We start from the raw sequence: 13,746 nt of genomic DNA, 5'->3' as shown, positions 1-13,746 counted from the left end.
TTGGAACTAATATCTCGACAGATAGACACAAACAAAATGATAGTGTTTAAGTTATTAAGTATTTACCCATAATTCAAGAAGTGATTGACATTGTGTAAAATATAGAAGAAATTGTGAAGAAGTGAACTTGTTTAATAAACGAAAAAGGTGTTGCATTGAGTTTGGTGTTCTCGCCTTAAGTTCTGTCTAATGTAATCACTCAACACCGATTGAGGATACATTAAATGGCGGCAGCAGTGTTCGCTCCCACGTCTCAAAAGAAGAAAACCGAATAAAATCGTCAGTCATTCAAGCCACGCCTACCAGAAGAAAGGATATCAAGGCCTATTCACCGCAAAGATCTCGTCACACACACGCAACCCTATACACCTCATCTCCACCAACCGCTCCCTTCGAGACGGCGATACCAACTCCAACCATCACAGTCTTCGAATCGGTGGTGAAATTTAGGACTTTAGATTTCAAACCACCTGGTGGCAGTGAGCTCCAAACAATATATCCCGTATCTACAATAACAAGTTCTGACTGCCCTTCAAGAGCCTCTTCTCTCTACACAACGCCGCGTCCAGTCACTTCCCTTCACTCCATACCGTCCTCACCCGAGAACGATACGTGCTGACCACTGCACCTACACCACACGACTTTAGTCAAGACCCAGTCAACCCAGTGCACTATACGTACGTCGTCATCACCGACTCCAAATTACCTAACCACTTCTAAACAAGGTAAATAATATATCAACCCCTCACAATACTTGATAATATTGATAATCCTCCCCTAACCAATCAAAACCAACCCCCCTGATACTCGCCTTCTCTCCCTTTTCACGAGAACGTCAATGAGGCACCTCCCCGCAAGCTTCCTCACCTGGAGGTAATTGCACACCACTGAACTCTTATATCTACCAACTATCCTACTACCAAGGAGACCTTCCCAATCTTCGTACGTAAGGACAAACAAGTCTACGGGCCGCCACAGCCACACCTGACGGACCTGCACATACGTCAATATATCTAAACACAATCATACCTTTCAAGGTATTCTAATGTTCATTATATAGACAATCTTGTAAGATTCACTTTCACCTTCATATCAGCAATAATTAACGATAGCTTAACTTCATTTTCCCTTCTTTGATTGATAATTCAGTCTCTAGTGATTTAATAATTCAAACAAAAAATATCATTTTACAAAACTAAGTTACATAATTAAGTTACATAATTAAGTTAAAAAAAAATTTGCATACTTCTATCTTGTACCTTCCCAATTTATTATTTAGAATAATATATTTTCAACTTTTACAATAACCTGTATAATCACATTACTTTTTTTTCTTGCCAATATCATATATTACTTATTCTTGCCAATATCATATATTACTTTTTTCTTGCCAATATCATATATTCCCATTATATGCCCATTTATAATGTATATCTTTTTACCTTTTACAATAACTTATATATATTTTTTACTATATGTAATTACATTTTTTGTTGCAATATTACCACTGTAAACCCATTTTACAATTATACCATTGTATACCCATTGAAACCCTATACCCCCCTCTTATCTAACCATAACATACTACCCCTTAGATAATGTATACCAAATATTTCTAATTTAACTATTTCAACTTAGACCTCCTATCTCACCTAACTACTTTCTATACCTGTTAAATCATACAAGCATCTCTAGTTAGACACTAACATGGCTACAGGTACGAGAGCCAAGGTCAGAAATTTACTTCAAGGATTTCTTTCTTCATCTAAAGAAGATAAACCCTCTCAAGACCAAGACCATGACACGACTAAGGCAGATTCTCAAATACTTCCTGAGGAATACTATGACCACATACCCCTTCACCATGACCACTCACGGGAAGACCCTTTTAACCCCTTCCAACTACAACACTTGCCCAACCCCCTCCCTCACTCCACACCAAAACTTCAAGTTACCCCTCAACTAGATCCTCAACAACAACAACCCCACACTCCATCACAACCCCAAATTCCCCCTCACCTAGACCCTCAACAACAACCCCCCACACCTCTCCGCAACCCCAAATTCCCTCTCATGTCGACCCTCACCAACTAAACCCTCAACAACCACCCCCCACATCCCAACCCCCCTGATTCCCCTGCAACAATCCCTAAACCCCACAAACCATGCATACGAGAACTTTGCCTTCCCTTCTCCCAACTTCCCATCTGGTCAACCCACCTCCACACCACACCCCCAACCACCACCTAACCTTGCCCCAAACCCATCTCAACATCCTAACCCACAACATCAACATACAATAATTAATAACTACCAAACCATTACCCCTCTAACCGAAATTCCCACCTTCTCTCAAGCTAGCGTCCTCTCCATTACTGACTTCCTGACGGCATGTGACCTTTTCTTTTCTAAGAATGCAAATTACTCTGACTTAGACAAAATAAATCTATGACGCCAGAAAATAGAAGCATCGGACGAACATAGTTCCACGGCTCGGATGCTAGACAGTTTGATAGCCACAGGGATCACATATAGTAATTATAAGCAACATCTGTTAAATGTCTTTCAAAGCAAACAGCAAACAAACAAACAACATTAGCTTTATCCTCACATTTCTAAATAATACTAGAGTTCAAAAACAAACCAACATTAAAGATAATGTTGCTAACACAATTAAAGAAATTAGGGAAAATCTGTACAACAATAGCCCATGGACTTACACAGACACCACCACAGGTAAAAAGGTAATGACCTTGGAAAACCTATGCTCATTACTAGAGATAGGTCTCTATCTTTCCCAACTCCCTCCAAAGTGCCAAAGAGAAGCCGCAAAAAGGGATTTAAACACTAGTAACCCATTAGCTTATACTTACATCTTAGACATCACCAACGCTTGCAACATCTCCCTCTCAGACCAGCACCATTTTGCTAGACTAAATAGCCTTCAGTCACAACAGCCCCCTAGCCCCAATCTAGCGCAACCATCTAACTGGTGTTCCTACCATCTTCAAACAAGTCACAACACCAGAGACTGCATACAGAAACAACAAATGCAAGCACAACACCGCGCTACCCCTTGCTCAATTCATGGAACTACCGCCCACACTGATTCTCAGTGTATAGCGCAACAATACCAACACCCACAGGTACAACACCGCGCTACCCCTTGCTCAATTCATGGTACTACCTCCCACACTGATTCCCAATGTAGAGCTCAACAGCAAACAAAACAACTCCCACCCACCCCTAGACCACCCACCATATCAAAACCAACACAACCAGGCAAATACTGCAACCTACACAAAACCACAACTCATTCCAACGAAGAGTGTTCTCAACAAAAATTACAACCACAACCACATCAGAGAACAAACAAACAAGTCACCACACCTCGACAAACACCTTCCTCCCACACAACACGCACAACTCAACACCGATTGGGGGAACGTGCACCAGCCTCACGCACCAGACCACCATAGGAACGTCCGACACACCACACAACTATATCACCCTAAAGGTGAAATTAGATCAAATTACTGTTGACATAATGGTTGACACAGGAACAAACCTGAACCTCATCCCCAGAGCTCTCTACGAAGCACTAAATGACCCACCCCAAATCCAGTATTCAAATACGGAAGGTCTATTGATAAAAGGATCTACCATATCACTTCACGATATGATTGATTTAAACATAGAGGTAAACAATTCCCAAGTAGGTTTCACATCCTTCCACTTAGCTGATGAATGGAGTCTCGACCAACAAGGTATAATAGGTTTAAAGTCCCTACGAGACTGGAAGTCCATCATCAACTTAGATACCAACAAAATCTCCTTCCGAGATGAAAGTAATGAGTCAACACTTCCTGAAACACCCGACCCAGACACACAACCTCTTTCATATCTATCTAGCCTAAATAAACCCTCTCCAACTAAGAGCCACTCATTCCGTCCACCACCTTATGTCACCTCAAAAGCACTGATGTCTAACACAGTCATCATACCCCCTAGACATTCAATAACAGTTCCACTATACATACCCGGAGCAATAGAACATCAGGATGTCATAATTGACCCAGATACGTCAAGAATAAATAACATAACCTTGGAGTCCTCCTGGGATATAGTATCAGAAAATAAACACACCCTAGCTATGTTAACAAATCTCTCCGATCAACACCGCAAAATCAGGAAGAACACAAACATTTAATCAGTCCATCTCCATAATTCCCCAATCCAGGAACCACTCCCACAACACATCAACACTGTAAGACCACCACAAACTCTCACCCCTATCCACCCCAACCAAATCACAACATCAGCAAACGGAGAGATGAATGACAAGCTACTGACCCTCCTACAAAGGAATAGATCGGCTATCGCCTTAGAAGGCGAACCCTTAGGCAAATGTGATATAATCATACATCACATCCAAATTCCCCCCAACACCCCCCCCCCTCATACACCCCCGCTTACCGCATACCCCACAGTAGGAAAACACAAGTCAACAACAGTGTGCACGAGATGCTACACCAAGGCGTAATTTCTCACTCCCAAAGTCCGTGGAACAGTCCCCTCTTCCTAGTCCCAAAGAAAGACGGAACTTTACGCCCTGTTGTTGACTTTAGGAAAGTTAACCACCTAACTCAATCTGACCCACACCCCCTCCCCGCCATGCAAGATGTCTTACAAACCATCGGTAATGGAAATTCAGTTTTTTTCCACAATTGACCTTAAGTCAGCCTTCTGGCAGGTCGAGCTCACCGATGAATCTAAACCCGTAACTGCATTCTCCACTGACAAGGGACATTTCCATTTCGAGCGTATGCCCTTTGGCCTTAAGAATGCCCCCTCAACCCAACAAAGGTTGATGACCCGCATTTTCAGCGACATGATAGGAATCTCATTATTCGTCTACTTAGACGACCTCATCATCTATAGTCCCACACAAACTGACCACCTTCACACACTAGAGATTGTCCTAAAAAGACTCAAAAACACAGGATTGAAAATCCAACTAGGAAAGTGCAAATTCCTACAGACGGAACTCACCTTCCTAGGCCATAAGGTAGATAGCCAAGGCATCCATACCACCACAGATAAGATAGATACCATAAACAATTTCCCAACCCCCAGAAACGCAGATGAAACTAGAAGTTTCGTAGGACTAGCATCATACTATAGACATTTCATACACAAATTTGCAGAAATTGCATCCCCTCTCACCAAATTCACAAGAAAAGGCGAGCCTTTCAAATGGTCTGAAGAGGAACAGACAAGTTTCGACACCCTTAAACATGCTCTTACCACAGCCCCTGTCCCTGCCTTTCCTGACATGAAGAAAGAATTCCTTCTTTACACCTTCGCCTCCTCTAAAGGAATAGGCGCAGTCTTACAGCAGAAAGATGAAAACGGGAAAGAGCACCCCATAGCCTACGCATGTAGAGTACTGAATAAGCCTGAAAGTAACTATTCAACTACCCACAAAGAAGGACTTGCATTGATATGGGGCTTGAAACATTTTAAATATCTTATACTAGGGTATAAGATCACAATCTTCACAGACCATCAACCCCTAGTCTATCTCTTTAACACTTAAGACTTACATGGCAGAATTGCCAGGTGGAAAACCACCCTATTGGACTTCGATCCAAAGATAACATATCTAGCGGGAAAAGCTAACATAGTAGCTGACTCTTTAAGCAGACAAACTCACGTCTCATCACTAACACAAACAACATGCATTCCGATGCAAGAACTTAGAGATGAAACAGACAATGACCCGACATGGTCTCAAATAAAACAGCATCTCCTTTCAAGAACTCCCTTACACTCCCGACCACCTGTCCCTATAGACGAACTCAAACTGGTCGACGGAATCATAAGGAGAACCACTAATGACAAGGAAGTAACTGTCGTTCCCAGAGTCCAAGTTCCCAAGGTCCTACACATATTGCACGACAGTGCAATGGGAGGCCACTCAGGCAGAGATAAGACACTGAACACTGCTAGGCACTCCTTCTACTGGGTCAACATGAAAAAATATATAACCACACACATAGACTCATGTGTAACTTGCAACCAATTCAGAGGACCTGACCCCAAAATACTCAATATCAAAGACATCCCGCTCCCTGCTGAGCCATGGGAAACACTTGGCATTGACTTACTGAAAATGCCAACGAGCCATCAAGGTTCCAATTATGTACTCACGGCAGTCGATTATCTGTCCAAATACACCATCCTAGTCCCATTACAAGACAAAACAGCAGAGACTGTAGCCAAAGCCTTAGTTAACAATATATTCTGCAGATACAACATTCCTACACGAATGTTATCTGACAACGGGTCAGAGTTAAAAAATGAGGTAATGCGCGAAATAGCACATCTTTACAATGTAGATCAAACTTTCGCCACTGCCTACCACCCACAAGGGAATGGACTAACTGAGCGCACCAATCGCAAAGTGCTTGAAGTCCTCAGACCTTTGGTCAACGATCTCATGGATAGTTGGGAAGATTGGCTACCACAGGTACAAGCCAGTATCAACAGCACAGTCAACTCCGCAACAAAGATGTCCCCCCATGAGATCATTTTTGGCCAAAGAATGCGCCTTCCCTACCAAATCTTCAACCAACCACCGCCCCCCTTATACAATCTAGATAATCTCACCCAATGCCTAAAAAGAGGAATGCAAACCATTTATAAGCAAGTCAGAGAAAACCTCAAAGTAGCCCAAGAAAGAACAAAAACAAAACAACACAGACGTTCATCTCCACTTGACATAACACTTGGAGACACAGTCATGGTCAAAGACTCAAGCAGGACTAACAAACTCAAATCCAAGTTCCTAGGCCCCTTCACAGTCACAAGCTCACTCTCTAACAATGTTTTCCTACTAACAGATCCTTCCGATCACACAACCGTAACCATACATTGAGAGAAATTGAGAAAAGTTAAACTCCACCTCGACCCAACCCCACCCCCCACCTACAACCCACCTACCGCACTCACACATAATTCACCCAAACGCAAGTCCCATCCCATGACTCTGCGTCGACGCAACTAAACATGCACTCTAGCTCTCGCCCCTGAAGATGCAGGACGTCATGCATCTCTCAGTGGAGGTTAAAATGGCCCATTTCCAATAAGAACTCCCTTCCGCATATCTAGTGAAACTTCTCCACTTCCTTCCGACCACTATAACCTTAGCGAGAGTCAGATAGACATATCCTCATTCACTAAAACATAACCTTCATCCACAAGATGCATCCCATACTCCTACTACTTCACCTCGTCCACCTCTCCCTCTCCATTCCCATTTTGATATCAGGAGCGATCGTCAACAACCATGACAACTTGCAAGATAGCACGACCCAACTTCCATATCTGTCCAGCCTACCCCTTCCATTTCCAATTAACCAAATCCCAACCTTGCCTCTCAGAACTCACAACAACCAAAGTCAATTTTTCCGAGACGTGTGAATTTCGCTTCTCAGACAACACTCAAATACACCACACCCACGTAGGACATAAACACTTCATATTTCTTCCCCACCCCACATTAGTGTCAGTGATATGCCTACACAAACCACCCTCCCATCATAAGATCAACGGCTCTATCACTCTACCTGACACCTGCCACATCTACATGATGGACTCAATGCTCCTCCCAAACAAACTCCACCAACAAGGCACTCTCAACATGACCCACGATCTAGGTCCCATAACCCAACTAACACTCCCACCCCTCCCTAAGATCCCCGATACCATCCTCCCAAGTAAGATAGACATGGTACACCTCCTGAATAAATCAACTACCCTTGATATGGACTCCTTAGACCTACATTACAAAATATTACCTTATGCCTCCACTGCCCTCTCAATCTTAATCATCCTCTTTATATTAGTGGTACTAACCAAATTCCTTTGCACGAAATAAGACCATCAAACAGTTTCAACCCCCCTTTCCCAAATTATTGTAAACCTAGATTAAGTTGAACTTTGTATCTCACCAATATCTTACCTTACTATAGTGACATACATACTCATAGATAAGAGTTCCTCAGAAAAGACAGATTGTGCCAAACAAACTCATAGATAAGAGTTTCAGAAAAGACAGATACTGACATACAAACTCACAGATAAGAGTTTGTCAGAAATAATAAGAAAGTGTCACAAAAACTCTTAGATAAAAGTTGAATATATGTAATGTTGGTGAGACACAACCATATTCTTTTTTCAGAGACACAACATCGCATACCCATCCTTCTAGCTCAAAATGCCCTCTTGGGACCCCACAATCACTTCAACATCACACCCCCCATCTCCACATATATCCACCCAAGATTTTGTGTCTCTGACTTTATAACTATATAACCATATATATGTATAGATATTTTCTTAACCATGTAACATTAGGTGCCGGGAGCCACTTAACCCCAGGGGGAGGGCGATATGTATACGCCACCATATACATGATGAGTAATATCACTCACCCCACTCACTCACTCACTCACTCACTGGTCCACCCGACTGTCCGGCACCAAGCGCATCCTCCCAATCTTGCTGACTGGGCGGTTGCCGACTCAGCACTTCGTGCCCGTGGGACCAGCACTGCCAAGAAGCAACCAACACACACACACACGAACATAATCATAAGTGCAGTCAACCTCTAACTCACAAAACACACGACAACCAAATAATAATAAACCCTTCCCCCCTGGAAATATTATATACTGTAAATAACATATAGCTAGTAATTAAGAACATGATAGTTTATTTGCGGGAAACCAAACATTCCTATTAAAAAACCTTGTTAAAACATCTACCAGCACCTATTTTGTTGTGTCAGCACTTCCGACGAACAAAAAGTCGATGCTCTAGACCCGGAGCGGTCGGTCCGATTATACGTACAGAGACATTAAAATAGTGCACTGTGGTTTACAAACAGAGTGATATTCAGATAGCTTGGAACTAATATCTCGACAGATAGACACAAACAAAATGATAGTGTTTAAGTTATTAAGTATTTACCCATAATTCAAGAAGTGATTGACATTGTGTAAAATATAGAAGAAATTGTGAAGAAGTGAACTTGTTTAATAAGCGAAAAAGGTGTTGCATTGAGTTTGGTGTTCCCGCCTTAAGTTCTGTCTAATGTAATCACTCAACACCGATTGAGGATACAGAGGGTGGTGGAGGGAAGGGTGGTAGATAGAACTTTAATGGACTATGTAGTGGTAAATAGGATTATGATAGGAAGAGTTAAGGGTGTACATGTGCTAAGGGGAGAGGGTGGGGGAATATCAGATCATTTTCTGGTGGAAGGTAAGTTGAGAGTGGAGGACAGATGGAGAAAGAGGAAAGGGACAAAAAGTAGGGAGGTGCTTAGAGTGAACTCTTTAAATGAAGAGGAAAAGGAGAAGGAGTACAAGAAGAGGCTGAAGGAGTGGGAGGGAGTGAAGGATAGAGTAGAGGTAGGTGTGGAGGAGGAATGGGGATGGTTCAAGGAGGGAGTCACAAAGTGTGCAAAGATGGTGTGTGGAACAAGAAGGACAGGAGGAAATAGAAGGAAGGGTAGTGAATGGTGGGATGAGGAAATGACGAAGGTTGTAGAAGAGAAGAAGTGAGCTTACATAGATTGGTTACAAAATAGGACGAGGGAGTCATATGAGACGTACAAAGAAAAGAAAAGAGAAGTAAAGAAAAAGGTAAAGGAGGCAAAGAGGAGAGCAGATGTAAAATGGGGTAAGAGTATGACAGAAAATTTTGAAAGTAATAAAAAGATGTTTTGGAAAGAAATTAAGAGAGGAAGAGGAGGCGAATCAAGTAGAGAAGAAAAGGTAAAAGGTGCAGATGGAGAGATGATAATGGAGGAGAAGGCAGTAAGGGGAAGATGGGCAGAATATTTTAGGGAGTTGCTAAATGTGAAGGAGGATAGGGAGGGAAAGATAGCTGCAGTGGGAAATGCTAAGAAAATGAGAGTGATGAGTGAGGAGAATGGAGGAGAAATAAGGAAGGGTGAAGTGAAGGCAGCAGTTAAGATGATGAAATCAGGTAAGGCACCTGGTCTGGATGAATGCCATGCGGAATGTCTGAAAAAAGGAGGTACAGTGATGGTGGACTGGTTGGTGAGGTTATTTAATGTTTGCTGGAGAGAAGGTAGAGTGCCGGAGGACTGGAGGAGTGCCTGTATAGTTCCACTTTACAAGGGAAAGGGGGACAAGTGTGAATGTAGTAGTTTCAGAGGGATTAGCTTGTTAAGTTTAGTTGGGAAGGCTTATGGGAGGATCTTGATTGAGAAGATTAGGAGAGGAACAGAAGGAGTAATTGGTGAGGAACAGTCTGGATTTAGGACAGGTAGAGGTTGCGTAGATCAGATTTTTGTGGTAAGACAGATATGTGAGAAAGCTATAGGAAAGGGGAAGGATGTTTTTTGGGCCTTTATGGATCTGGAAAAGGCTTACGACAGGGTAGACAGAAAGGCACTGTGGGAGGTTATGCGGATATACGGCATAGGAGGAAAGCTTCTGGGAGCTGTCAAGAGTTTTTATGAGAGTAGTAGAGCTTGTGTCAGGATTAGAAATGGAGAGAGTGAGTGGTTCGAGGTAAAGGTGGGACTTCGTCAAGGATGTGTTATGTCACCCTGGCTGTTCAACTTATACATGGATGGGGTAGTGCGAGAGGTAAATGCAAGGGTAGTGGGTCAGGGATTGGAGATGGTTAAAGAAAATGGAGAAAAGTGGGAGGTGAGCCAGCTGTTGTTTGCGGACGACACTGCGCTTGTGGCAGGATCGGAGGAGGGATTGAGGAAGTTGGTGACGGAGTATGGGAGAGTGTGTGGTAGGAGAAAGCTGAACATAAATGTGGGTAAAAGTAAGGTGATGAGATGTACAAGGGGTGAAAGTGGCAGTAATCTGGAAGTGAACATTAAGGGAGAGCAACTGGAGGAAGTGGATAGTTTTAGATACTTGGGTGCAAATGTGGCAGGAAAAGGTGGAGTAAAGGTGGAGGTAGAATGTAGATTGAGAGAAGCGAGTAAATGCCTTGGTGGATCAAAAAGTGTAATGAGGAATAGACATTTGGGAATGGATGCTAAGAGGAGATTGTATGAAGGAGTGATTGTGCCAACAGCACTGTATGGAGCAGAAAAATGGAACATAAGAGAGGAAGAGAGAAGGAGCTTGAATGTGTTTGAGATGAAGTGTCTGAGAAGTATGATGGGGGTCACTAGGCTAGATAGAGTGAGAAATGAGGAGGTGAGGAGGAGAACAGGGGTGGAAAGGGAGCTGGGAGATAGGGTTGATGAAAGAGTATTAGGATGGTTTGGACACATGGAAAGGATGAGTGAAGAAAGACTAGTAAAAGAGGTATGGAAGGCAGATGTGGAGGGAGTGAACATGAAGGGACGTCCTAGGATGAGATGGATGGATGGGGTGAAGGGGGCTTTGGGGAAGAGGGGAATGTCTGTTGAGGAAGGACGGGAGAGGACAGAAGACAGGGGTGAATGGAGAATGGTTGTATATGGAAAATGTTGTGATTGCATGAGGTGGAATGGACGGGGGGATGGGGGGGTGACGGAGTGTGTGTGAGCAAAATTTTTGACGCAGCCCGAAGGGATTTCTCCCCGTCCTCTCCTTTATATGGGGGGACGGAGAGGGGGGGTCGCCGATTTAATGAAGCGGCCTTGCTGTGGATGTGCTGTGTCTTGCGACACTGCTTCTGACCCAGGGTAGTGGACAGGGTGCAGGGATGACCCGTCATCTAGGAGGTGCTAAGATGGGAGGGAGGGTGGAGGGGTGTGGAGTGTTTTCGGGGATGGAATGGGTGGGAATGATTTTATGCCTTTTCCTTTTTGGCTACCTCCCTAGTAAGGGGGAAAAGCCTTGGTATATGTATGTATGTATGTATTCTGATACCCTATGAGGGGGTTTACACGGTCTAACAGTTCGTCGAACGCGGTTCGACAGACACGTGTTTAAAGTGATGTGTGAACGTGTGAACGGGGTATTTGGTTGTCGAACACAACCAAATACCCCGTTCACACGTTCACACATCACTTTAAACACGTGTCTGTCGAACCGCGTTCCACGAACCGTTAGACTGTGTAAACCCCCTCTATCATTCCAGGTACTTGAATAACTATATTTCATTAAATATATATATATATATATATATATTTATATACATATCTATATATCTGTATATATATATCTATATATATTAATATATATATATATTCATATATATATAAAAATATACACAATATATATATATATATATATATATATATATATACATATATACATATATATACATTGGTTAGGGTTAAGGGTTAAAGTTAGGTAGGGTATGGTTAGGTTAGGGATTATTCACGAACTCTAGGTTTTTGCGGATAGACCCCTATAACCACATATAGTCTGAAACCTTATAACCCAAGGTACTTGGACAACTATCTTTCATTTATATATACTATAGTACAGTAGTAGCCTCTATCTGTCTGCCTGTTTTTTGTTCACGAACTCCCCCCAAAACCATGTATATTCACCATAACCCAAGCTACTTGGATAAGTATATCTTATTTCCAAAGTGCGTCTGCCCCCTCAAATTTATTTTTTCTTACTTTTCTAAAATTTTATTTTTACCTTTTCCATTTAGTTATATTGATACGTGTAACTTTTCTTCACAAAAAAGATATGTCGTAGTACATTTGTAAAATAATACTGATGACTCACTTTCGGAGAAGAATAAGCGAAGATATAGAGATCTGTATATTTCGATCACTTACTGTGATCCTCTTCAGCAGATATTTCTTTGTTCATATCTGCTGAAGAGGATCACAGTAAGTGATCGAAATATACAGATCTCTATATCTTCGCTTATTCTTCTCCGAAAGTGGGTTATCAGTATTATTTTCTTCACAAATTCTATCAAAATTGAAATTATCATCATTTGCCCGCAGCAACGCGCGGGTAATTTGGCTAGTATATATATATATATATATATATATATATATATATATATATATATACACATATATATCTATATGTATGTGTGTGTGTGTGTATGTATATATATATATATATATGTATATATATGTATATATATATAAATATATATATATATATATCAAATCAACCATCCTGAGTCCACTGCTGAATAAAGGCCTCTTTCACAGCATTCCATGATTCACCTCTGCCATGTCACTCCTGCAAACTTCTCTATCTCTTCTCTCCACCTTCTGTCTGGTCTCTCTTCCACGCTTCTCATCTCGTGGCGTCCACTCAGTAACACACTTGTTCCATCGCTCATCAGACGTTCGCGCTAACTTACCTGCGCTATTCCACTTCCTTTTTTTTTTTTTTTTCTATTGCCTCCACAATATCTTTCATTCTAGCCTGCTCTCTCATCCAACTTGCTCTCTTTCTGTCTCAGCGTTATTCCCATCATTGATCTCTCCATTCTCCTCTGTGCAGTCCTTAATTTTGTCTCCATCGCCCTCTTCAGTTTCCAAGTCTCACACCCGTAGATTATTTGCTGGCAGAATGCATTGATTGTAAACTTTATGTTTCAAACATAAATGTAAAGAGCCCTCAGAATCTTATTATACTTACCAAGCACTTTCCAGCCAATTGTAATACTTCTTTTCATTTCATTATCATAATATTTAGTCACTTTCACCATTTGACCAAAATAATTACATTCTTCAACTTCTTCAAGACTCACACCATCAATTATAATCTA

Source organism: Oratosquilla oratoria, chromosome 11 (genome assembly GCF_046742065.1).
Source record: "Oratosquilla oratoria isolate Oo_2021 chromosome 11, ASM4674206v1, whole genome shotgun sequence".
NCBI lineage: Eukaryota > Metazoa > Arthropoda > Malacostraca > Stomatopoda > Squillidae > Oratosquilla > Oratosquilla oratoria.
This window is presented reverse-complemented; position numbering follows the sequence as displayed.